Source organism: Chlorocebus sabaeus, chromosome 5, assembly GCF_047675955.1.
Source record: "Chlorocebus sabaeus isolate Y175 chromosome 5, mChlSab1.0.hap1, whole genome shotgun sequence".
Taxonomy (NCBI): Eukaryota; Metazoa; Chordata; class Mammalia; order Primates; family Cercopithecidae; genus Chlorocebus; species Chlorocebus sabaeus.
This window is the reverse complement of record NC_132908.1, coordinates 79565608-79589941: the sequence shown is the minus strand read 5'-3', so window position 1 is coordinate 79589941 and position 24334 is coordinate 79565608. Positions and strand designations below refer to the sequence as shown.

At 40.6% G+C, this 24334-nt stretch overlaps 1 protein-coding gene and 1 long non-coding RNA gene across 3 annotated transcripts in view; one reads left to right on the top strand and one right to left on the bottom strand.

The window, feature by feature from the left end:
• Positions 1-5605, top strand: part of LOC140711758 (uncharacterized) — a 41834-nt gene extending 36229 nt beyond the window's left edge. The window contains exons 2-3 of the long non-coding RNA XR_012093050.1: positions 4087-4192; positions 4393-5605. This is a non-coding gene — a long non-coding RNA (uncharacterized lncRNA). The remainder of the gene's footprint in view (positions 1-4086; positions 4193-4392) is intronic.
• Positions 1-24334, bottom strand: part of CDH13 (cadherin 13) — a 1174890-nt gene that overhangs the window by 837901 nt on the left and 312655 nt on the right. The gene's annotated exons all lie outside the window — the stretch shown is intronic.

Here is a 24334-nt window from a genome sequence, read left to right as displayed (position 1 = left end):
GGTGACTCCTGGGTCAAGTGACTCCTAAATGGATGTTTTGAACTTAGACTTCTCTACAGAGCTTCAGACCTGGCTATCTGATGCCTGTTTAATATCTCCGTGTGTGAATCCCTTGACCACTCAACTTGACCACGCCTAACATTGTACTCATTGTCTTCCTCTCAAGCCCTCTCCTCCCCAACTGCGTTTTCCATCTTGGTGAACCATTCTATCAAATCACCAAATTGTTGAGGATAATTTGCTACATTTCTATCCAGTCCATCTCCCTGACACTGGACCATCACTAGGCCCTTTCCATTATGCCTTCTAAATTTTTCTTCACTGCAGCCTCTCCTTTCTATCCCTACTGCCTCTGCTGAAATTCATGCTTAAATGGGGGAATTTAAGTCAGCTCATATTTATCAAGCATGAACAATATATCAGATACTCTTTTAAGTACTTTTATGCGAAGCGTCTCAGCTATTCCTCCCAGGAAAATTGTTAAGTAGATATTCAAGTTATTGTCATTTTTAGAAGCAGAGGTTGGTGCTAAGAGAGGTCAAGAATCTTTTCCAAGATCTGACAGCCAGAAATGGGTAGAATTGGGATTTTAGGTTAGGTATGGCACACAGCAGATTCTGAGTACTTAGTTACTAATCTGTGAGTTTACTAAGAGAAAGACAGAGCTGTGGTCCCTCATCCACCTCTGCCACCTCTCAGACAAATGTGGATATCTTAGGCCAGGTAGATTAAGAACAAAGTGAAGAGGAGTCTTCCACTGGACTTCTTTTGTCTTGCCTTATGAAGAAATAAACATTGACAAAATTATGAGTGCACATTTTCCAGCTATCGTGTCTCCAAAAGAAGCAATAACTAGTCATAGTGGAAACAGTTTAAGAAATATTAATTGTAGTAACTAATACTAGAGATCGTTTATTAAATGCTCATCATTGGCCAGGCATTTCCTAGGCAATTTCTAGATACTATCCCACTTAATGCATATAACATCCTTGTGGGAAAATAAAGCTCAGGAAACTTAAGGAGTTTGTAAATATCACATTAATAAGTGATTACACATACAAACCTTTCTGAGTCCAAGCTGCTGTTCTTAATCACTAACGTATACTGCCCTGCACATTTGTTCAGCACAGAGGGTGGATTCAGAAGATAGCAGGCGGGGCATGTACATGTTATGGGTACTCGGGAGGCCCATGACTTCTCTAAATTTTATTTGTAAAGAGGGCATGCTATTGCCAACATACTAGTTGCCTTTATCTATCTTGAATTTCCAATATCTGACATTGTTGACTTGAAAATTTGTTTAGTTAGCAAAAAGTGGTGTGATTCCAGTGCCCCCAACCCTGCCAGGATTGCCATGTCTGGAAGGAAAATGTACTTATTTCTTCGGATTAGTTTTACGTAAAATAATTACCAGAAACTTCTGTTTGTCCCCCAAAGAAAGACCAATATCTCCTGATTTTCCTTGCAGCTAGATTTCATCATATTGTCAACAGTTGGCCAAGAAGATATGAGGAGAGGTGGTAGATGCAACTTTCCACTTGTGTATTTCAAGAGAAGGGATATGGTTCCCCTTTCCCCTTTCCCACTGACTGGGATAAGATGTGGATGTGGTGGTGAGTTGCCCGGGGCCATGAGGACACAGGCTATATTGCACAAATGCCACAAAATACGAGGGAAGCCAGGTTTTAAAGATTCAGCTTCCTACACATCTCTCAGACAGATTTATGTCTCTCCATCCCTGCCTCCACTTCATCTCTAAGTGACACAGTGGGGCCACCACGTCAATCTAGAACTGCTCCTGCCTGAATCATCACTTGAGGGAATAATATGCATCTATCTTATTGAAGCCACTGACATTTGAATCTTTACTATGGCATCCAAACCCATATCCTAACTAATAGAAATCCACTGAGACACAAGCTATTGAAAAAGTACTTTTTAAAGCTCATTCTATGCAAACTTTCCAGTGTGAAAGAACCTGCCACATTCTAGGGTTAGAAAGAGATTTGACTTGGCTCTGCTCAACATAAGCATCTGGTAAGGGATTGGGTAAAGATGAAATCAGAGAAGTCATCAGGGGCTGGGTCATGAAGGACAGGCTCTACTGTGTTAAAGAAAATGGACTTAAACCTGGGGGTAGTGACGATCCAAGAGGAGTTCCAAAGGGTGTGGCAGGATACACTGAGCTTGAAAATAATCCTTCAGCTGCCATTTGGAGCAAGGCTCTGATGTGTTAAAGAAAATGGACTTAAACCTGGGGATATGGATGATCCATGAGGCGTTCCAAAGGGTGTGACAGGATACACCTGAGCTTGAAAATAATCCTTCATCTGCCATTTGGAACAAGGCTGTGATGTGTTAAAGAAAATGGACTTAAACCTGGGGATAAGGATGATACGTGAGGAGTTCCAAAGGGTGGGGCAGGATACATCTGAGCTTGAAAATAATCCTTCAGCTGCCATTTGGCGCAGAAATTAGAGAGTAAAGACTAGAATTAGGAAGAAAAGTTTGCAAGCAAGAGATAATGGTGGTTTAGATTTAGGATGAAGATGAGGACAGAGAGAAGCAATCTGTCAAGAGAGAAGTAGAAGGTTAAATGATGAAGTCCTGCCTGACTGGTGGATAGGTGAGAGAAGCCTGCAGAAATACCAAGAATCATGCCCATGTTTGTGGTTTTGGCAACAGCACGGTGAGTAGCACCCTTGATTTGCTAAAATAAAAAGCATACAGTGGAAAAAATGTTTGGGGCTGGGTTGAGGGTGGAGGTTCGTGGGGAGATTGAGTTTAACTTTGCACTTGTGTAGTTTGATGAGCTATGGGACATCCAAGAGGCAGTGTCTAGTACACAGAGTTAAAAAAAGAATAAATCCAAGACTGAATGTCAGTGATGACACAGACTCTTGCATATTTCATAGTAGTATTTGATTACACTAGGTGGAGGACACACCTAAGGCATTCTTTGTCTCTATATTTACACTGCAAGCCTCTCCTGGAGAAGATGTTTTCCACTTCTTCCTTGTGTGGCATTTGTGAGCAGAGCTTGCCTTAGATTCAGGGTGAATGATAGGAATGCAGTAGCTGCTTGTGATGGAGAGAATCCCAGCAATGACTAAATGCTGTGTCTTCTAGTGCAGTTTCCTTCAAAGTTTATTTTTCTCTAATGCAATTGTATCTGGTTTTTGTCCCCCCACTTTATTCACAGCACCTAACACAGTGACTGACTCACAGCAGGTGCCAAATAAAAACAAAAACGAATGCATGTTGAATGAACTGCCACCTGTACATGCTTTAAAATCTAGCTACTTAGAAACTGCAGGCCAAAAATGTTTTTGATGAAAGCATGCATCACTACACCCAGTAGGGTTAACCAGACAACCCATAATCATAAACTAAATGGATAATTATAAAGCAAAAGTATTAATCATTTATAAGTAAAAAGCAAGTACAGGCATTAAAATCCAGGATCTACTCGACTCTGATAATGTACCAATAATATCCTTCTTGAATGTGTTAGGAATTCTGGAAATCTATCTTTCCAAGCGCCTGATGGTGATTTTTCTCCTTTGCCAAACAGTGTGAGGCAGGCATCTTGCTTAATTAAACAGCAAATTAAAATCATCAATAAACTCTAAGACTGCTTGGAAAAAGAATCTGGCAGTTCCTCAAAAGGTTAAAAATAGAGTTGCTGATAACCTAGGAATTCTACTCCTAGGTAGATGCACATCCACACCAAAGCTTATAGGCACATTTTCATAGCAACATTATTCAAAATCACCTAAAAGTGGAAACAACTAAAATGTCCATCGAGCAATGAATGGATAAACAAATGTTATATATCCACGCAATGCAGTATTATTTGGCAGTGCAAAGACTGAAGTACTGATGCATGCAATGACAGGGATGAACCTTTAAAACACTATCCTAAGTGAAAGAAGGCAGGCACAAAAGGTCAGATATGATATTCAGTTTCTATAAAATGTTCATAAAAGGGAATGAGACAGAGAATGAGATTTTTTGGCCACCAGGAGGTGAGGATGTAATGGTGGAAAATGAGGTATGACTCCGGGATAGTGTAGTTTTTTCCAGGAGATTTAAAAAAAAAATTCTAAAATTCATTGTGGTGATGATTGCACAATTCTGTGAATAGACTGAAAACCATGGAGTTGTACACTTTAAAGGAGTGAATAGTATGGTATGTGAATTATATCTCAATAAAGCTGTTGTTTAAAAAAAAACTCTAAGAACAAGGGCTCATTTGGTACATTATTGGACATTGGTAGCCTTCAGACATAGGCAGCAAAAAAATTCTTTGGAAGAGTACACCATCACAAGCGCTTGGTGACTCTGGATCAGTTATTTCAACTTGTGAAGTCCTGGCTTCCTCTCTTGTAGGACAGAAGTGCAGCAGGTGCTGTTGGTGTGTATTCAAATCCTTGTGCATCACCAGAGGCTTTCTGGAAGCCCCTGTATCTCTGTAACTGAGGGCTTTCTGTAGCCACCGGAACATACTTGGCTCCTTCCTTTCCACGTGGTGAACTGGAAGTTCCGGGAAGTTGACTTCCCTGAAAGCAGCTCTGAACTAATTACAAACAGGAGTCGGAGGAGCAATACCCAGCTTCCTCACCGACTGTGTGTTACAAATCAGAGGTATGTTCTACCCTATCCCCGGATATGTCAAGGAAGGTGGCATCCCAGGTGCCCACAGAGACAACCCGCCTTTCAATGCATCCTGGTGTTGGCTTCCTTGCTTTCCCCAGCTAACTTTCTTCATCCATACCAGTGCTTCTTGGCATTACCTCCCAAATAAACTACCTGAGCACATAAATGTCTGAGTCTGCTTCTGAAGGAGACCAACCTGAAATAAGGGATAATCGGAGTGCCTTCCTCTTAGGTCTACTGGAAGGAAGAAATAAAATACTACATGGAAAGCGTTTCAGCACTATGTCTGGCCACTTAATAACTGTTACCTATTATTATTATTATTATTATTGTTATTACTAAAAACAAATAATTCACTGGAATTGTTTATCAGATCTCGGCCCATCTGGAAGCCTGTCTTGGCTTTCCTACATATGTGAGACATGCCAAGCTGGTATTGTGCTTATTATTTCACCACTGAGCACCCAGTTCATTATTTTCCATCCAATTGACTCCAGGTTTTCAAAGACTTTATCTAGCAAACTGCACAGATTAAGTAATAATTTATTTTCTCACCCATGTTTTATTAATCAAAGGCACATATAACTGCCAATCAGAGCTGCTGATCAGAATTAAATTACTAAGTTCGCCATGCAGAGCTAATATCACTTCAGTCAAAAGCAAAACATCTTGATGTTTTTGTTTGTGAAGCTTTCTCACTTGTAAAAGTAAGATTAGATTAGATTTTCTGAAATATTTAAAATAGCTTGCAGACCTTCATTGCCACAATCAGGGTCTCCTAAGACCCAGAAACCCCATGTTGGCCATTGCTGATCTAATAAACCAAAATTCATTAAGAAGTATGTCTGCTTTTGCTATAAAAATTAGAGCAATAAAATCTTTATGGCCATATTTGGCAATAACCTTTCTGTATATGATGAGAAAATAAAGGATAAATGGATATTTAGTAATGTATTTTTTATCTTGACCTTTTCACAAGGAAATATCCACAAATCTAAGAGAGGCTGGATTACACTAAGATGCTAGCCCACGCCAGGTTTCCTGCTATAATATCAAGAGATCATAGTCTATGAGGAAAAAGGAGAAAGAAATAAGCAGTTTGGAAGAGTACAGCAAAAGGGGATATCTAATTCTCTATTGCTTAAAACAAATGGCACTTGCTGGCAGTATGTTCACAAGCAGATGTGCTGAGTGCATTTGCTTAGCCTTCTGAATTTACTCTCCCTTCTATACCCTGCTCTGTCCCTGGGCAGAGCACCTGGCAGCCTTGTCTTCTGGTTTCCAGCTGGCTTCAGTAAATTAGAAGCACTAGTGAGGAATCAGAGGTGGAGGGAGAACAAGACAGGATGTCAGGTCTCCTGGTTTCCTTCCTAAGGCTTGATACAGATCAGCATCTTGTGGCACCAGAGAGTAGAGAACGGAGGACAGTGGATCTGGAGGGGCCAGTGGGCTACAGTTGGCCCACCAGGATTCCTAACATGTAAAATAAATACCAAAAAGTTCACAGGGTTTGTATGAGAATTGAATCATCTGATCCACAGAAAATTGACCACACTGCCTAGCATGTAATAAGTAAACAGATATTAGCTACTGTTATTATATTCAAGGATCTGAAGAAAAGTTATGGCTACTCTCTGCTTTGTGAATAGCAACAAGCCCTGTTTCTCCTATTGTGGGGATCTGAACTCATATTAGAGCCATCACTGCTCTAGGCAAAAGAATAACTTACCTGCCTGAACGCTGACCAACACTCATTGAAAGCCTAGTATTAACCAGGGACTGTAGTAATTACTTTTCAAGTGTTGTCTCAGCTTTGCATAGTAGAAATACCACAGCCAATGAGGTTTATCAGAGGTGCAATGATTATTCATTGAAAACTGGGGCCAGCAGGAGTAAGAAAGCTGCCCACGCTCAGATGGTACATGATAGGCAGAAGTGGCATTTGAACTCAGGCCCATGAGCTTCTCAGGCAGCACCCACGTTCTCCTGTTTACAAGAGACCAGTTCTTCAAAGTGAATCCTAAGCCACTTGATGGGCAAGGAATCAGGTTGTCTGAGTGTGGAAAAATGTCTACGCATTTATCATTGTCAAAACTCCTTTTGAGAAAATGTGCAGTAATTGTACATTTAATTCAGCCCCAGCACAACACAATGTTCCAGTAAAGTGTACAGCCAAGTGACATGTGTTGAGATGACGACCCTGTTGGGAGGGAGTCTTGTAAACCTCGCACTAAAGAAAAATGACCAACAAACACATGCAGTGGTTTATGGGCCTCATCTCTTTGTGGCAGCTCTGTGGCTCCTGGGAAGGAAATGGAACACTTAGGAAGATGTACTGAGCCTCCTGGTTCCCATGGGTGTACAATACCTGAGCCAGTGCATGAATTTATGTCCTTGAATATTCATCAAAATGTCCAGGGGGAGACAGTTATGGACATCAGAGCAAGCCTGGGTCCATGATGAACAGACCTCTCTTTGGCATTCCCTGGGCCTCCCTGCACTTGAGTCAAGCCTGGAAGAGTTGTGGGGAGCACATGGCAGCCCTGCAGATGCTGGCAGTAAGGAAACTTCTGCTTGGGTATCTCAACAAAATAGGACTCATTGCCATGGACTGAGCTCATGCAGCGGTCTCGCATAAGAACCTAAATGTGGTTCTTTTACATGATGCTTGCCAGCGTACCCAACGCCCTGAAGGTGAGCTGTGTCCTGGGCTTGGGAGGAGATGAAAAGTCCTTTCCTACTTCAGTCTTACCCATGCAAATAGCTGAATATCAGGACCTACTGCTTGTATCTATACCTCAAGCTCAGGATAGAACAACTTGTAGGAAGCAGATATCAATTGATATTTGTTGGCCAGGCACAGTGGCTCACTTGTAATCCCAGCACTTTGGGAGGCTGAGGTGGGTGGATCACGAGGTCAGGAGATGGAGAGATCGAGACCATCTCGGCTAACACGGTGAAACCCCATCTGTACTAAAAATACAAAAAAATTAGCCGGGCGTGGTGGCGGGCGCCTGTAGTCCCAGCTGCTACTCAGGAGGCTGAGGCAGGAGAATGGCATGAACCTGGGAGGCGGAGCTTGCAGTGAACTGAGATTGTGCCACTGCACTCCAGCCTGGGCGACACAGCAAGACTCCACCTCAGAAAAAAAAAAAAAAAATTGGTATTTGTTTCTGAATCAATGAAAAGCCACTTCTTCTTTGAGAGCACAGGCAGTCTTTCCTCTCCAGACACTGGGATCGGGTGAGGGATGTGGGGGAAGGAGATACCCTCCTTGCCAGTTTACAGTCTCACAATGATTCCACTGACTTTTGTAGGGGACAAAATCCTCACACATGTACACAAGCACACACACACTTGCACACCCCCCAAAACATGACCATTCTGACCTGTGCCGTCACTCCCTGGCCATTTAAGAGTGAGCCAAGGGAAGGTATCTGAGCTGAACTGGACCAATAAAATTATTCTTGAGGATGTGAAATTCAGGACACAGAAATATGGTGATGGGCAACATCTAAGCTGAAGCATATCAGTTGGAGAGTTCCGGATTCACATATTGCAGTGCCCAGACAGGTCTGGTTTCCTTCTTTTTATGATCAGGTGCTCCTTTGTGTCCATGTGCTTACAACTCTCTCACTGCTGTGGGTTTCACTGCCTACCGCCTACCACCACCAACAAAAAAGACATGTGGGAGTTCTAACTCTCAGTGACTTTATTTGGAGATAGGGTCTTTACAGAGGTAATCAAGTTAAAATAGGGTCATGGGTAGACCTTAATCCAGTATCACTGGTATCCTGTATTAGTCCATTTTCACACTGCTGATAAAGACATATCTGAGACTGGGTAATTTATAAAGAAAAAGATGTTTAATGGACTCACAGTTCCACGTGGCTGGAGAGGCCTCAGAATCATGGTGGACGGTGAAAGGCACGTCTTACATGGTGGACAGTTCTACGTGGCTGGAGAGGCCTCACAATCATGGTGGAAGGTGAAAGGCACATCTTACATTTGGCAGCAAGTGAAAAAGAATGAGAACCAAGCAAAAAGGGAGACCCCTTATAAAACCATCAGATCTCATGAGACTTACTACCACAAGAACAGTATGGGGGAAACCACCCCCATGATTCAATTATCTCCCACCAGTCCCTCCCATAACACATGGGACTTATGGGAGCTACAATTCAAGATGAGATTTGGGTGGAGACACAGCCAAACCATACCATGTCCTTACAAAAAAAATGGGAGATTTGGACTCAGAGGCAGACATAGACACGGGAGACTGGCATGTGAAGGGAAGGGAGAGACTGGGATGATGCAGCTGCAAACTAAGGAATGCCAAAGGTTTCTAGCAAACCTCCAAAAGCTAAGAGAGGCATGAACAGATTCCCCTCACAGCCCTCAGAAGAAACCAGCCCTACCTGCACCTTGACCTTAGACTTCCAGCCTCCAGAACAGATTGACAGGAAATTTCTTTTGTTTAAGCCACCCAGTTTGTGGCACTTTGTTATAGGAGCCCTAGCGAACTAAGACACACCCCAACAATCTTCTTTCTTCCCTTTCCTTACCTGCTTGATACTAATCATAGTGAATTCCTTTTGCTTGCAACCAAGAGAAACCTAACAGATACCCCAAATAAACCACAGTGAACACAGATTCTGATTTCAAATGAAGCATCCAATTGGTCAGGATCCTGAACTCAGGATCCTGGCTTTTATCAACCACTATAAGATTCATTTTGAATTTGTAAAGCAAAGCAACTTATAATTAACACAAAGAGGCTGTAACACAGAAACCAAGGAGATGCCCTTAGACCAAAGAGGCAGTAACTAGAGAACGTTCTTTTTCAGATAGAATGGGTTGAGAAAAACAATTTGCTGTTTAAAAAAAAAAAAAAAAAAGTTTCATTTCTCTGACTGTTGCTAGCACAAACGGCGGAAAACAAAGAAGCTCTTAAAGGCAAATAAGTTGGTTTTTGTATCATAGGAAAGATCATTATAAAAAACAAAGGCATGCATTGAAATATTGACCCTATTAAGAACTGTCAGGAGACCCCCATTTAGGAGTTGAATTGTGTCCCCTAAAAGAAACGTCCAACTCCTAACCCCTAGTGTCTGCAAAAGTGACTTTATTTGGCAATAGAATCTGTGCACATGTAATCAAGTTAAGATGAAGCCGTTAGAGTGGACCTATTCCAGTATGAGTGGGGTCCATATAAGAAGAAAATGCAGTGTGAAGACAGAGACATGGGGAGAACACCATGTGAAGAACAAGGCAGAGATTGCAGTGATTTAGCTACAAGCCAAGGAACACCTGGGGCTACCAGAACCTAAAAGAGGTGAGGCCGAATCCCCACCTAGACACTCTGAAGGTAGCGTGGCCCTTGCCAGCACTTTGATTTCAGAGTTCTAGCTTCCAGAGCTGTGAGACAAGTACTTTCTGTTTTAAGTCACCCAGTTTGTGGTACTTTTTTATGTCAGTCCTAAGAAACTAATTCATCCCCTTACTCGAAATATCTCTTGGGGTTGTGAGGAGGTTTACGCAGGGTAATGCCAAAGATTTGAAAACTCTCTCACAACGCAGAGTTAAAAGATGTTTACAGTAACTGAATTTTCTATAGTAAGTTTGAAAGTGCTATTACCTACAAGACCTGGATAGGATACATATCATGAAAGTAAGTAAATGTTGTCCTTCCTTCTGGTCCTCATTAAAATGTGTTCAGTAAATTGATGTCAAAATAACGAATACTCTACAATCATACTTGAACATGGGTTACATTCAAACCAGGAAGACTAGTTATATAGTACCTTTTGGTGTGTTTGTAATAAAGGTTCTGCTTTTGAGTGGTGTAAAGAAAGCAACTAAGAGAAAATATAAAAACAAGGCATTCTAAGCAACATTTTGAAAGTGACTAGCAGCAGAGTTTGCATTAGGCTGTGTCCTGGAACAACTCTGTTCTTAGAATAAAAATAAAAGATTGTCATTTTGGTTGGTTGAAGAAGTCTTCCTTCACTTTCCAGCAAAGATTCTTATGCCTTTGATCTTTTGATTGTTCCCAAATAATGATGTGTTTGTTCTAAAAATAATTCTTCTTCAAGGAAGAAACAGAAATGTATTTTTTGGGACTATGTTGAAGAGAGCAAAGTGAACTCTAAAAGGGGGAAAAAGAGAAATCTATTGAAGGCATGCCATGTGTTAAATTTACTGCTGATGTTCCAAGAAAATCTTCCCCTAATATTTTTAGACTGAGATTAATGTATTTGCAGACAATTTTAGCATATAAAGAATCCTAAACTGAACATCTGCTTTATTGTCTTGGTCCTAGAGTCAACCTTGTGGCTTAAAAATTTAGAAAGCAGATTTGGGGGAGTAAATACATAATTTTGGCTTATCCAAAGAATTTACTCAGGTGCTTTGGGAATCAAAATGATTTTTCCTTTCTTTGTTTTGATAGATTAACGTTAGAGTTACTGGCTTTATTAAGCATTGTATGACAATGTCTTTCAATGTCCATTAAAGAATGCTTAGTAGAGTAAACGTTAAATTACCATGTTACATCTCCATAAATACATGTGAAGTCCATATGAATGCCAAATGAATTCAATATGGTCATTTCTATTACAATAAATGCCAAGTGAATTCAGAGCGACGAGGCACTTAAAATGTCACACACTCCCAACTAGTTCCATCATGAATTCATTACTCCCGGTGACACTCATTCTTGTCAGGGTTTCCACTGTAAATACTACTTTCAGCAGTTTATCATAAAATTCCACTTGAGGAATTGATTCTCATTGGAAATATGGAAGATAAACTCTAAGCCTCGAAAGTAACATCAAAATAACTCGACTGTAGTGGGATTCCCACCCCTGCTCCCAAACTTGCAAGCTTAATATTTGAATAAAATATCTAGTTATGGTTTTTGATATTTTATATCAAAGAAAATTTCAATGTGATAAGTTTCCTCCTAGAACAAAGGGTTCTTTTTAAATGCCTCTTTGTAAAATTTACTTAATTTTGTACCCTTCTTATTAATTGAGGCAGATGTGTCAAAATTACAGGCAATAAGCAAATGGGAAAACTGAAACATCATAGTAAGATAATTATTTTAGTCAACACAGAAGCATGGATAATATCTGATTTCATGATCTAATATTTCCATTTTTCCAGTATTATCCAAAAATATCCACTTTGCAACTATAATATTTTTTAATTCTGAAACTTTATACTCTTGACCATCACCTCCTGGGTACATACTGTTGGTCACTCTTCTGTAAGAAATAGGTAGATAAATGGAATAAACACAGAGAGAAAGCTGAAGAAATACAAATTGCCAATTGATGCATTTGACAACCAAGCAGGTAGTAGGAATAACCACCTACTCTGGCTGAGGTGTGATCCATCCCTTAATAATGCATTCTCCCTTAATAACCCTCCTGACCAACTGCTGCATTCAGTTGAGAGATCAACAATCCCATAAAGGAGTCCACCAAAGCCCACTACAGACACATAGTATTGGTAAACACGTTGACTAGTAATCTGTTTTCCATCAGGTTAAGCAATGCCTCTGCAAGTCACAACAGAAGCTGGAGGATGTCATAAAACCAAATCCCATAAATGGGACTCCAAATTAGGGCCCATCCACAGTCTGTTAATCATGCTGGACAAAGAGAGGTGAGGTTTGCCTTGTATTCTCAGTTCTCGTAACACAATTCTCCTGATCTCTAATGACAGTAATGAATTACATAATGGCTGAGTAATGAATTGGGTTATTTCCTAAGGCTGGAGATCAAGAGACATTAAATACTTAGTCTCAAGGGGACTCAGTTGATAAAGGGCTATTTGAGTGCATTCACTGCAGTGGAAGCAAGACCTGAATAAGATGTCAAGGACAACATTGCCTGGGCCCTCTTTCTCGACAGGTTGCAGAGTCAGCTGAAGGTGCTAATTGCAAAAGATGCAAGAAAATGTGAAGTTACCTCAATGATATGGCAGGCCGATCACTTGACAAAGAAAACTAACTCATTATTAAGGGCATTTTGTCTTGTTTCCATCTAGCATCAAGGCACTAGCTTGAGAGACATCTGTGTAATTGATTGCAGCAGTCCAAATTCTATCTCAATTGATGTAGCCTGAAGGGCAAGGCCAGGTTATATTTCTTTGTTCCCCACAGTGTCTTGGACATAATAAGTGCTCAATAAATATTTGATCGACCTGATAGGGGCTGGTGGTTTTATCCACAGATATTGCATCAGACATACATTGCCTGATAAAAGCCAACTCATCAGTCAGAGCCTCTTATGGAAGGAAGAAAGGGCCTATTTCACCCAGAAAGGAATTTCAGGGTCTTATGCCAATAATCACACCTTTTGTCATGAATTCTTTTTCCATTTGAGTCGTATAAACTTTCACTATTGGATGCTTAGGTTTATATACAAAAAGAAAAAATCATTCACAGGGATTTCAGTCATTTTGCCAAAATTATACTTTCACAGTCTATCCTGCAAAGGGTACATTATGGGAACTGATCTAGTCAATACTATCATATCTGGCTCATGATGCTAAAGCAATATGTAACACATAAATATGGAAAAAAGAAATTGTGCCTTTCTTTTCTATGCATGAGAAAAAAAGTCTGCAACAAAGACAATTAGAATGGAAGAATGGAAGCTCAGTAAGTGGGAGATGACAATAATTGTAAATACTAAACTCTCAAATCAAATATGTAATTAAATGTATATGATTCCAAAGTGCAATTAGTCATGCACCGTAAGATTTTTTGGACACATATTGATAGTGCTAAGGCAGAGTTGTCATATTAAAATGGGAATCAATTAGCTCGTTCTTAGTTAGGCATACAAATAAATTCAGCTTTTCCAAAGAGGTAATCAAGGATACTGGCTAGAGCATAGACTCTGAAGTTAAACAGAACTGAGTACAAATCCAAGCATCACCACATTATAGCTCAGCAACTTTGAGCATTTGTACCTAGAGACAATGCAGGGTCATGGCAAGAGGCTGGATCTATTGGGAAACCTGAATTCCAATCCCACCATTGTAACTCATCAACTCTGTGACCTTGAGCACATCACATGTTCTCTTTAAACTTCAATTTCACATCTTTATAATGAGGTTATTTCACTTCTTCTTCGGCATCTTCCTTGTTTTATTGTCGTTATCTATTCCAGGCCAGTGCACATATAGCATGGTTCACATTAGCCACATCACAGGACCCATCCCATCATAAAGAGAGCAAATTGCCAAGTAGGGGATGCCCTAGAATGCAGACCCATGAAGTACTTCTCCACCTAAATGACACATCCACTCAGAAAGCCAACTCTGACCCTCTTCCTTTAGGTTAAATCCTCTGGCGTGTGTTATAGTCTGTATTTCTATTATCAGAGCACTTATAACAGGATAGTTTTAAATGCCTACATAAAAAGGGAAATGATTAAAATTTACCACCTTCATACTGGCACAAGGTTAAATATAAAGACCAGGGAAAGAGAGTGCAAAATAGATCACACATATTGGTTATTTGATTTATGTCTGCAATTCAGTGATGGAAAGGGTGATCTTCTCAATAAATTGTGCAGCAGCAACTGGAAAAATCATACATCTTGACCTCTACCTCACACCATACACGAAATTAGTTTAAGATGAAAATTAATCATGAAACCTATGAAGATCAAGCTTTTAGAAAACCTAGTGGAGAATGTCCATGACCTTGGGGTATGTAAATATTTCTTAAACAGGACACAAGAAACAATAACCCTAATAGGAAAAATAAATCCGTCTCAAAAAAAAAAAAAAAAAAAAAAAAAAGAAAGTGAAAGACAAGACACAAAGGGAAGAGACTTGTAATTCATGCATCTGACAAAGACTTATATTCAGGATATATGAAGAACTCCTTGAATTACCACTGAGGGAAGTTTCTTTTAAATGGAAGAGAACTGTTACATTCTGGAGAACAACTTGCTGGGTATGCATATAAGTGTTTGAGATTGGAACTCAATGAGGGAGCAAGAATATAGAATACTCATACCATGTAACAGCCCCCACATACTGGGTAGAAAATCAAGAGGAGAGATGGGAACAGGGATGGAAAAAGAAAACTTGGAGATAGTTAGAGACAGAGAGCGAGGTACAAGCAACAAAAGAAAATAGGACTGGTGCCTGGAGGACATTTAAGAATAGCCATGTTTAATATTCCGCTGGGAGTTGATACAATCTCCAAATACAACTTTCTAGAATTTCAATAAAGTGTGCTGTCCACACAATGCTTTCGAAGAAAAGGGAAGGGCTATTTTTCTACACGTGGATTGTGCAATGTAAAGATGATGAAGCAAAACAACAAAACAAGCAGACGCAGATCTTAGAGCTAGGAGGGGATCTTTGGTAGTGAGCACCCACCCCTGCGAAATTCCAGACATGTCACAGATATCACTGAGCATTCTCAAGGCATGCAACAGAGTTTTGGTCCAATTCTATCTAGATTTCACAGAATGGGAGATCCCAGTTGGCATGCAGTTAACGTATTTTCATTGATCTCTCCCAACTAAAACATTAAATTCTTTGAGAGCAAACTATATATAGGAGCCCCAAAATATTCAATGGATCATGAATGAATAAACAAATGAATGTGGATGAATGGAATTTAGGCATTTTGTTCACTCTGGTCAGCTTTCAGAGCTTCCTGATCACTTTTTTTTTTTTTTCAATCTCTCATTTTACTGATGTCTTTTCATTTGACCATTTTCCTATCATTTGCCAGAAGTTCCCAGTCATATGCTTATTGTATTGTCCATCTACAAAGCAACATTTCAGCCCAAATGTGCACCTTCTCTATTTGGGGATGAGTTACACTATAGCATACAGTGATTCAAACACATTTGCAAAATAATTACCCCTCTTTCATAACTGAGGCTTTTATCTGAATAAATGTTTCCCTAATAAAGCTTGCAGCTGGGTTGAGTTTGAGAAATACAACAATTAGGAGTCATGGGACAAGAGCTCAAAAAAGGGTTCCCTTTAAACACGAGCATTTGCTTCCTACATCTCTGATTAGTAGGAACAAGGCCTGTATGTGCCTGCCAACATAGCACTGATTGCTAATCAAGTGGCCATGGTATGTGTGAGCAAAAGAAAATTAGAAAACAAACGTAGACGCTGATTAGTTTTCTACAAACATCTTTAAAGATATATGAAGCAGGAACCAGCTAAGGTGAAGCAGGTAAGAAGAATTCAGTTCTTCTTGCTTTGCCAACTTTACCTGAACCAAATCTGGAAGTAAAAAAGAAACTATGGAACAAGGCATCAAACTGACTGCAAAACCCAGATGAATCTAGGGAGTAATTAGTAATGACAACAGCAACAACCACAATCAAAACTGCTAAGGTTTGTACTCAACCCTACCACCTAGCAAAACAGTGATGTTCATTAGCTCATTCTGGTGTCGTAACTACTCCCTGAGGTGACTGTTAATTTTTGCCGTCTCTATTTTACAGGTGGAAAAACTGAGATTCCGCAAGGGAATAATTTGCTCAAGGTAACGTATTCAAGTGATGGAACCAGGATTTATAATGATGTCTTCCTCTCCATATTTCAGGCTTTGCATTTGGCCTATTGATATGGCTTGGCTGTGTCCCCAACCCAAATCTCATCTTGAGTTAATAATTCCCACACACTGTGGGAGGGACCTGGTGGGAAATAATTGAATCATGGGGGCAGTTTCCCCATACTGTTCTCATGGTAGTGAGTAAGTCTCACGAGATCTAACGGTTTTATAAGGGGAAACCCCTTTAATTCGGTTCTCATTCTCTCTTGTCTGCTGCCATGTAAGACATGACTTTGCTCCTCTTTTCCTTCCACCATGATTGTGAGGGCTATCCATTAAACCTCCTTTTCCTTATCAATTACCCAGTCTAGGGTATGTCTTTATCAGCAGCATGAAAACGTGCTAATATACCTATAGTGGAAAGAAATATATATGAACAAGCCAAGGGGTGATAAATATTATTGACAATATTATAAGCAGCATTAGAGAAATAGGTTTAAAAAATACAGAGATTCAAGGATGTAGGGGTTACCTTTGCAGCTAATGGGAACCGGTGAGGAGAAAGGACTTCTTAAAAACATCCATTCTGGAGAAGACAGCAAACAACCACACTAATAGAAGATACCCACTGTTAACATTCAATTTTTACATTTGCTTTAGTTGGAATATCAAACCCATACTTGAAAGAGTGTACTTGGGGATCTCACCTGAGTATTCACTTTAGTTATATGCGTAATTATTCATTGTTCTGTCAACAGGCCTCCCTCCCTCCCTCCCTTCCTCCCTCCCTTCCTTCCTCTCCCTCCCTCCCTCCCTCTCTCCATCTCTCTTCCTTGCTCCCTTTTATTTATTTATTTATTTATTTATTTATTTATTTATTTTGAGCTAAGGTCTTGCTTTGTCACCCACGCTGGAGTGCAATGGTGCCATCTCAGCTCACTGCAACCTCCACCAAGCATTCCTTCCATCTCAGCCTACTGAGTAGCTGGAACTATAGGTGCATGCCAGCACACCTGGCTAATTTTTGTATTTTTAGTAGAACAGGCTTTCACCATGTTGCCCAGGCTGGTCTCGAACTCCTGAGCTCAGGTGATCCACCTGCCTCAGCCCCTCTCAAACTTCTGGGATTGCAGGTGTGAGCCACTGCACCGTCTTGTGACCACTGCTTTCTAATGCTATTTTCCACACCAGAGGAGATGCTGTCAGTGTCTTGCCAAGTTCCTCAGACTGCACCCCACTTCACTGTGCTCCAGGCAACCTCCCATTGCAGGATGTGCAGTTCTGTGCCTGAAGGCTTTTCTCAGAACCACAGAAGATGAATCTGCCTGTGTATGTGGCAGGTGTGCTGCCCCTCTGGTGGGAAGTGTTCCCAAATCAACACCCTTTTTCTGGGAGTAGTCCTCAGCCAAAAGCACTGAAATAAATACTCCCAGCCCTCCTCAGGAGGGATAACTCTGAACTGTGTCTTCTACATTATTTCCAGAGTTTTCTTACAGGATTAAACTTTAGTTGCCTACCATAGCTTAATACTGCACCCAACTTGACTCTCCTTTCTTTTTCCTTGTCTTGTGTGCAGTACTGATGCTTCCTGCACCTTTTAAATAAACTATACACACTCACATCCTTGTCTCTTCTCGAGGACTGCAATCAAGACACACATAAACCCGTGTCATTTCGTGTGTCCCCACTGGACCAGTGTCTTAGACTTTGGACAACGGTGGCCTTTCAGAAGGCCCATGCTGATGCCAGGCAATGCCATGCTGAAGTTGAGACATCTTTTTAACACCACAGACTTTTTACACTTCAGACACTCTGTCAAAAGCTCAATATTGAAATTACCTCATTATCTCCTCTAAGGCTGGCAGAGACCATTGATACTTGAGAGGGCTAATCTAAAAGAAACATTGATCATTTAATCTGCTCAGTTTACTGAGTTCTATTCCTGAATCAAGTCAAATCGCCAGGAAGCTTAGCACTCTGTAGGAATGCATTCACCTTATCACGATTCCTTTTCATGTCTTTACTGAGGTAAGATATACAATATAACCAGGCAAAGACTGTTTTTACACCTCTGGAAAAATAGCTGTTGAAAAAGCTATTCCCTGCGTAACTCAATGCCCTTTTCAGTAAAGGCTCTTAAGATACGTTCTTACCAGAAATAAATGCCAAGGGAAAAAAGTATTATCTTTCTGTTTATTGGCGTGTTGTTGCTACTGCTGTTGCAGCTGCTTTTTCTTTTTCTTCTTCTTTTAATTAAACAATGAAAATTATTTAAGCTAACACAATTCCATTTTTACATGGTTAAGTAAAAACTCAAAGTAAATTAAGTGCTACATTTGAATAACTATATCCAATTACTGTCCTTTTATATTATATGTCTTTAAAAAGATTTTTACTATCATGAAATTGTACTTTAATAAGCTGTTTAGAAACATTTAAAAATAAATGTGATAGATATGATGAATAAACAACATTAAATATACAAATCATCAGAATATAATCTTTGCTATAAAATGGGTTATATGTGGACAAACAGATGTTATTGATGCTTGAGTCAAGATTACCTACATTTGGTTCATAGCAAAAATGAAGTTCCTGCAGTTCAGAGATAACATAGGAAGGATCAACAGGTAACCTTCTATTTGCAACAATATACCTGTTTGCAACTGACTTGCAATAATATACATGTTTATTCATTCATTCAGTCACAATTTTTGTGTATCTGCTATCTGCTAAGTATGGCATTAAGGTTAGGAATAGATCTCTGAGAAAATATACGAATGCTGACTCTGTTCTCATGGAATTCGTGATTCAGCAAGATTGTGTGTGTGTGTGTGTGTGTGTGTGTGTGTGTGTGTACATATGCATGTGTATGTGTGTGTGAGAGACAGAGAGAGACAGAGGGAGAGAGAGACAGAAAAAATGGCCTCAATTAAAGACTGCCTCGCCCAACCTCCATTGAAAAGTAAAATAGCAACAAAGGAAACTAAGGAAACAGCTTCAGAAACCTGACTGTGAATGTTTATGTGTATCTGTGAGGCTAGCACATAGCATGAGTCATGGCTTGTACTATAGCTGCACCAGAAAAAAAGAAAAAGCAAAACAATGCAGCAGTAGCGTGACCACCCTATCAACAGGGAACAGGCGTTTGTGGGTTTAGTTTAATGCTAGTTACTCTTTCTATTTTCTTAAAACAGAATGGAGAGCTCTGCAGTTGCCCTCTGTTTAATGATACAAGAACCTAAACACCAGCCTGTGGCTTGTTTTGGTTGTGCTGATATTGTGCTGAGGTCGCAGCCCAGGATCACGACCCCAGAGGCTCTGATAAAGGAGTATCTCTGCTCTTGGCACCACTATACCATAGCCTTCAAAGGTGAACTCTGGGAGGAGTCCATGAAGATCTACAGGCAAATGGTTGGGCCAAGTGTCACCCCCGACTCCTCACCTGTTCTTTCCCTAAACGCACACAAGACTGAGCAGTTGTGTGGGCAATGCACTCAAGTAGAGTTGATCCTACCTATTCTCACAGTGCTCATCCAACATATGCCTTGGTCATTGGCATCTGTAGGTAGGGCAAACATTTCATTATGAACGTTATGGTCTAAAGTAGTATCACCACTCGGGGAACTAGTTAGAAATGCAAATTCTCAGGCTTCATCCCTGAACTTCTGAGTTAAAAATGCTGAAAGTGGGGGCCTACTATTTTAATAAACCCTGTAGATCAGCAGACTTCCAACCTTTTTAGCACCGAGGACCAGTTTTGTGGAAGCTAATTTTTTCATGGGATGGGGAAAGTTGATGATGGGGATGGATTTGGGTTGAAACTGATCTACCTCAGATCATTAGGCATTACATTCTCATAAGGAGCACACAATCTAGATCCCTGGCATGCACAATGCACAATAGGGTTCACGTTCCTATTGATACAGGAGTTAAGAAGAAATTACACAGGCAGATGGTAAGGGTGTGGTAGTCCTTGGTAAGGCTTTTCTTTTTAATGAAAAGCAACCCCAAATCATTTTCTAACAAAGAAAATGTAAAATTGAGCCGCAGACATAGACAAGCAAGCTGGAGGCTTGCACAGGTGAATGCTGGCAGGAACTAAGGACTAGACATGTTCAAGATGGCAGCTCCATCTTCCTTTCTCTTCCAACCACACGTACAGTAAGAAGCAGACAAGATGGTGCCAATCAACTGGAAAGCCCACTTACACAAGATTAGGGTGGGGTGACCAGCCTTCCCTATGCCCTATGTAAACATCATACCTGATAGAATCAATGTGTGAGTGCTATGTAAATCAGACACTGCCTCCATAAACCTGACTATAAAATTCAACACATCTGCCACCTGCTGGTCTTTTTCTGCTCCAAGACCCCTTCCTCTATAGAGGAAGCTGTTTCTCTTTCTGTTCTCTTCTACATATTAAACCTCCACTCCTAAACTCCTCATGTGTGTCCATGTCTTAAATGTTCCTGGTACGCAACGATGAACCCCAGGGTATATACCCCTGACAACATAGCCACTTCTCTATAAGATTCTATTGACACTGCCAATCTGACAGGAGGTGGAGTTCAGTGGGTTATTGCTCACTCTCCTGCTGTGGTCCATGGTCCAGAGGTTGGGGACCCCTGCTATAGGTGATTCTGATACACACTCACATTTGAGAATCACTGGCTCAAGAACCAGTTTTCTGAATTGATTTCCAAGGTAGATCCTTTTTGCTTTTTTCTTTAAACCCCAATGCTAGGAAAACATGTTGGAAACCAGCTACATCTCATTTATTCAAATAGCACACAGATCTTGAGACCAAAAAAGCTTCATGAAAACAGTTGTAACTATTTCACCATGTGATATGGTCTGGCTCTATATCCCCACCCAAATCTCATCTTGAACTGTAATCCAAATTGTAATCCCCACATGTTGGGGGAGGGACCTCATGGGAAGTGATTAGTTCATGGGAGCAGTCCCCTCATACTGTTCTCATGATAGTGAGTTCTCATGGGATCTAATGGCTTTTTAAGGAGCTTCTCTCCCTTCACTCTGTACTTCTCCATCTTGCTGCCATGTGAAGAAGAAAGTGTTTGCTTCCCCATCCACCATGACTGTAAGTTTCATGAGGCCTCCCCAGCCCTGCAAAACTGTGAGTCAATTTAACCACTTTACTTTATAAATTACCCAGTCTCAGGTATGTCTTTGTAGCAGTGTGAGAATGGACTAATACAGCAAATTGGTACCAAGAGAGTGGGGTGTTGCTATAAGGATATCCAAAAATGTGGAAGTGACTTAGAACTGGGTAACAGGCAGAGGTTGGAACAGTTTGGAGGGCTCAGAAGAACATAGGAAATTGTGATAAAGTTTGGAACTTCCTAGATACCTGTTGAATGACTTTGACCAAAATGCTGATAGTGATATGGACAATGAAGTCCAGGCTGAGGTGATCTCAGATGGAGATGAGGAACTTGTTAAGAACTGAAGCAAAGGTCACTCTTGCTATGCTTTAGCAAAGAGATTGGTGGCATTTTGCCCTTGCCCTAGAGATCTGTGGAACTTTAAACCTGAGAGAGATCATGTAGGGTGTCTGGTGGAAGAAATTTCTAAGCACCAAAGCTTTCAAAAGGAAGCAGAGCATATAAGCTTGGAAAATTTGCAGCCTGACAATGCAATAGAAAAGAAAAACCCATTTTCTGGGAAGAAACTCAAACCTGCTGCAGAAATTTACTTAAGTAACAAGGAACTACATGTTAATCACCAAGACAATGGGGAAAATGTCTGCAGGGCATGTCAGAGGTTTTCATGGTAACCCCTCCCATCACAGGCCCTGAGGCCTAGGTGGAAAAAATGGTTTTGTGGGCTGAAGCCAGGGTCCCCCACCTGCTGTGTGCAGCCTAAGGACTTAGTGCCCAGCTACTCCAGCCATGGCTCCCAGTTACTCCAGCCATGGCTAAAAGGGGCCAAAGTACAGCTCAGACAGTGGCTTCAGAGGGTGCAAACCTCAAGCCTTGGCAGCTTCCATGTGGTGTTGAGCCTGCAGGTGCACAGAAATCAAGAATTGGAGTTTGGGAATATCTGTCTAGATTTCAGAAGATGTATGGAAATGTCTGGATATCCAGGCAGAAGTTTGCTGCAGGGGCAGAGCCCTCACAGAGAACCTCTGTTAGGGCAGTGCAGAAGTGGAATGTGGGGTCAGAGCCACCACACAGAGTTGCCACTGGGGCACTGCCTAGTTGAGCTGTAAGAAAAGGGCTGCTGTCCTCCAGACCTCTGAATGGTAGATCCACAGACAGCTTGCATGGAGCACCTGGAAAAGTCATAGACAATGCCAGCCCATGAAAGCAGCCAGGAGGAGGGCTGTACCCTGCAAAGTCACAGGGAAAATGTTGCCCAAGGCCATGGAAACCAACTTCTTGCATCAGCATGACCTGGATGTGAGATATAGAGCCAAAGGAGATTATTTTGCAGCTTTAAGAGTTAATTACTGCCTTGTTGGATTTCAGACTTGCCTGGGGCCTGTAGCCCCTATGTTTTGGCCAATTTTCCCATTTGGAATGAGCATATTTATGCAATGTCTGTATCTCCATTGTATCTAGGAAGTAACTAGCTTGCTTTTGATTTTACAGGCTCATAGGTGGAAGGGACTTGCCTTGGCTCAGATGAGACTATGGACTTGAACTTTCGGGTTAATGCTGAAATGAGTTACGATTTTGGGAAACTGTTGGGAAGGCATAATTTTGTTTTGAAATGTAAGAAACATGAGATTTGATAGGGGCAAGGGGCAGAATGATATGGTCTGGTTCTGTATCCCCACCCAAATCTCATCTTGAATTGTAATCTGAATTGTAATCCCCACATGTTGGGGAAGGGACCTCGTGGGAGATGATTAGATCATGAGGGCAGTCTCCCCATGCGGTTCTCATGATAGTGAGTGAGTTCTCCTAAGATCTGATAGTTTTATAAGGCACTTGTCTCCCCTTCACTCTGCACTTCTCTCTCCTGCTGCCATGTGAAGAAGGACATGTTTGCTTCCTCTTCTGCCATACTGTAACTTTCCTGAGGCCTCCCTAGCCATGCAAAACCATGAGTCAATTAAAACCTCTTTCTTTATAAATGACCCAGTCTCAAGTATGTCTTCATGGCTGCGTGAGAACGGACTAATACAACATGTAACTGTTAATATCACTCCCCCACCCTGAATCATTTGAATCAGCCATCCTAAAGATTCATGCAAACCCCTTACTCAAAGATATGTCATAAAAATAGAAAAAAATACGAAATTTACCGGTAAGACAACATACTGATATTATAATTAAATTAAAATGCTAACCCTTGCTTTCATTTATGCCTCTACTAAATCATGGCTTCCCACTAGCCAACTTCTCTACTTGTACAGTTCACTGTTTAGAGTCAAGTACAGAATCTTACATTTGTTCCTATTAGGTTAATTGTTCACACTTTAGGCCACCATTTCAGCATACCAAATTATTTTTATTTCTGAATTTGTTAAGAAAAGTATCAGTCAGAATGCCATCAGCATATCAAATGTTTCAACTCATCATATTTTCATTGATACCAGTTATGAAACCTAAAGGTCTATGCTAAGGGATTAAATACTTCCTCAAGTAAATATTGTCCCATGAGAAAAAGCACATTTTTCAGTAAAGTTTATGTACCTGATCTTGAGTCTACCTCACTGGAATGGCTGGATCGTAGTTTCCACTCTGTCCATACTTTTTGTCTTGGGAAGCTCTGTGAATTCTTTAGCAATGACCCACCCTCTTTTTTAATGGAAAAGTTTGTAGAACATGTTAAGATTTTTCTCTAATAGGTCAGCTAGAAGCAGCCATAATCACATGACTCTTGAGAAATAATCTCCTTACCTCTTCAGCAGTTGTTGCCTGAAAGCTAAACATTACAAAAATGGGACTAGTGGGACTGAGTTAGGATGTCAAAGCAAACAAACAAACACAATAATAAGGTTCCCAGTTATATTTGAATATCAGATAAATAATTTTTTTTAGAATAAGTATGTACCAATGTTGGGCAGGACACACTTATACTAAAAATATACCAACAATCTTTAAAATTATTTGCCTACCTCTATATGACTCAAAAGCATATGCTTTT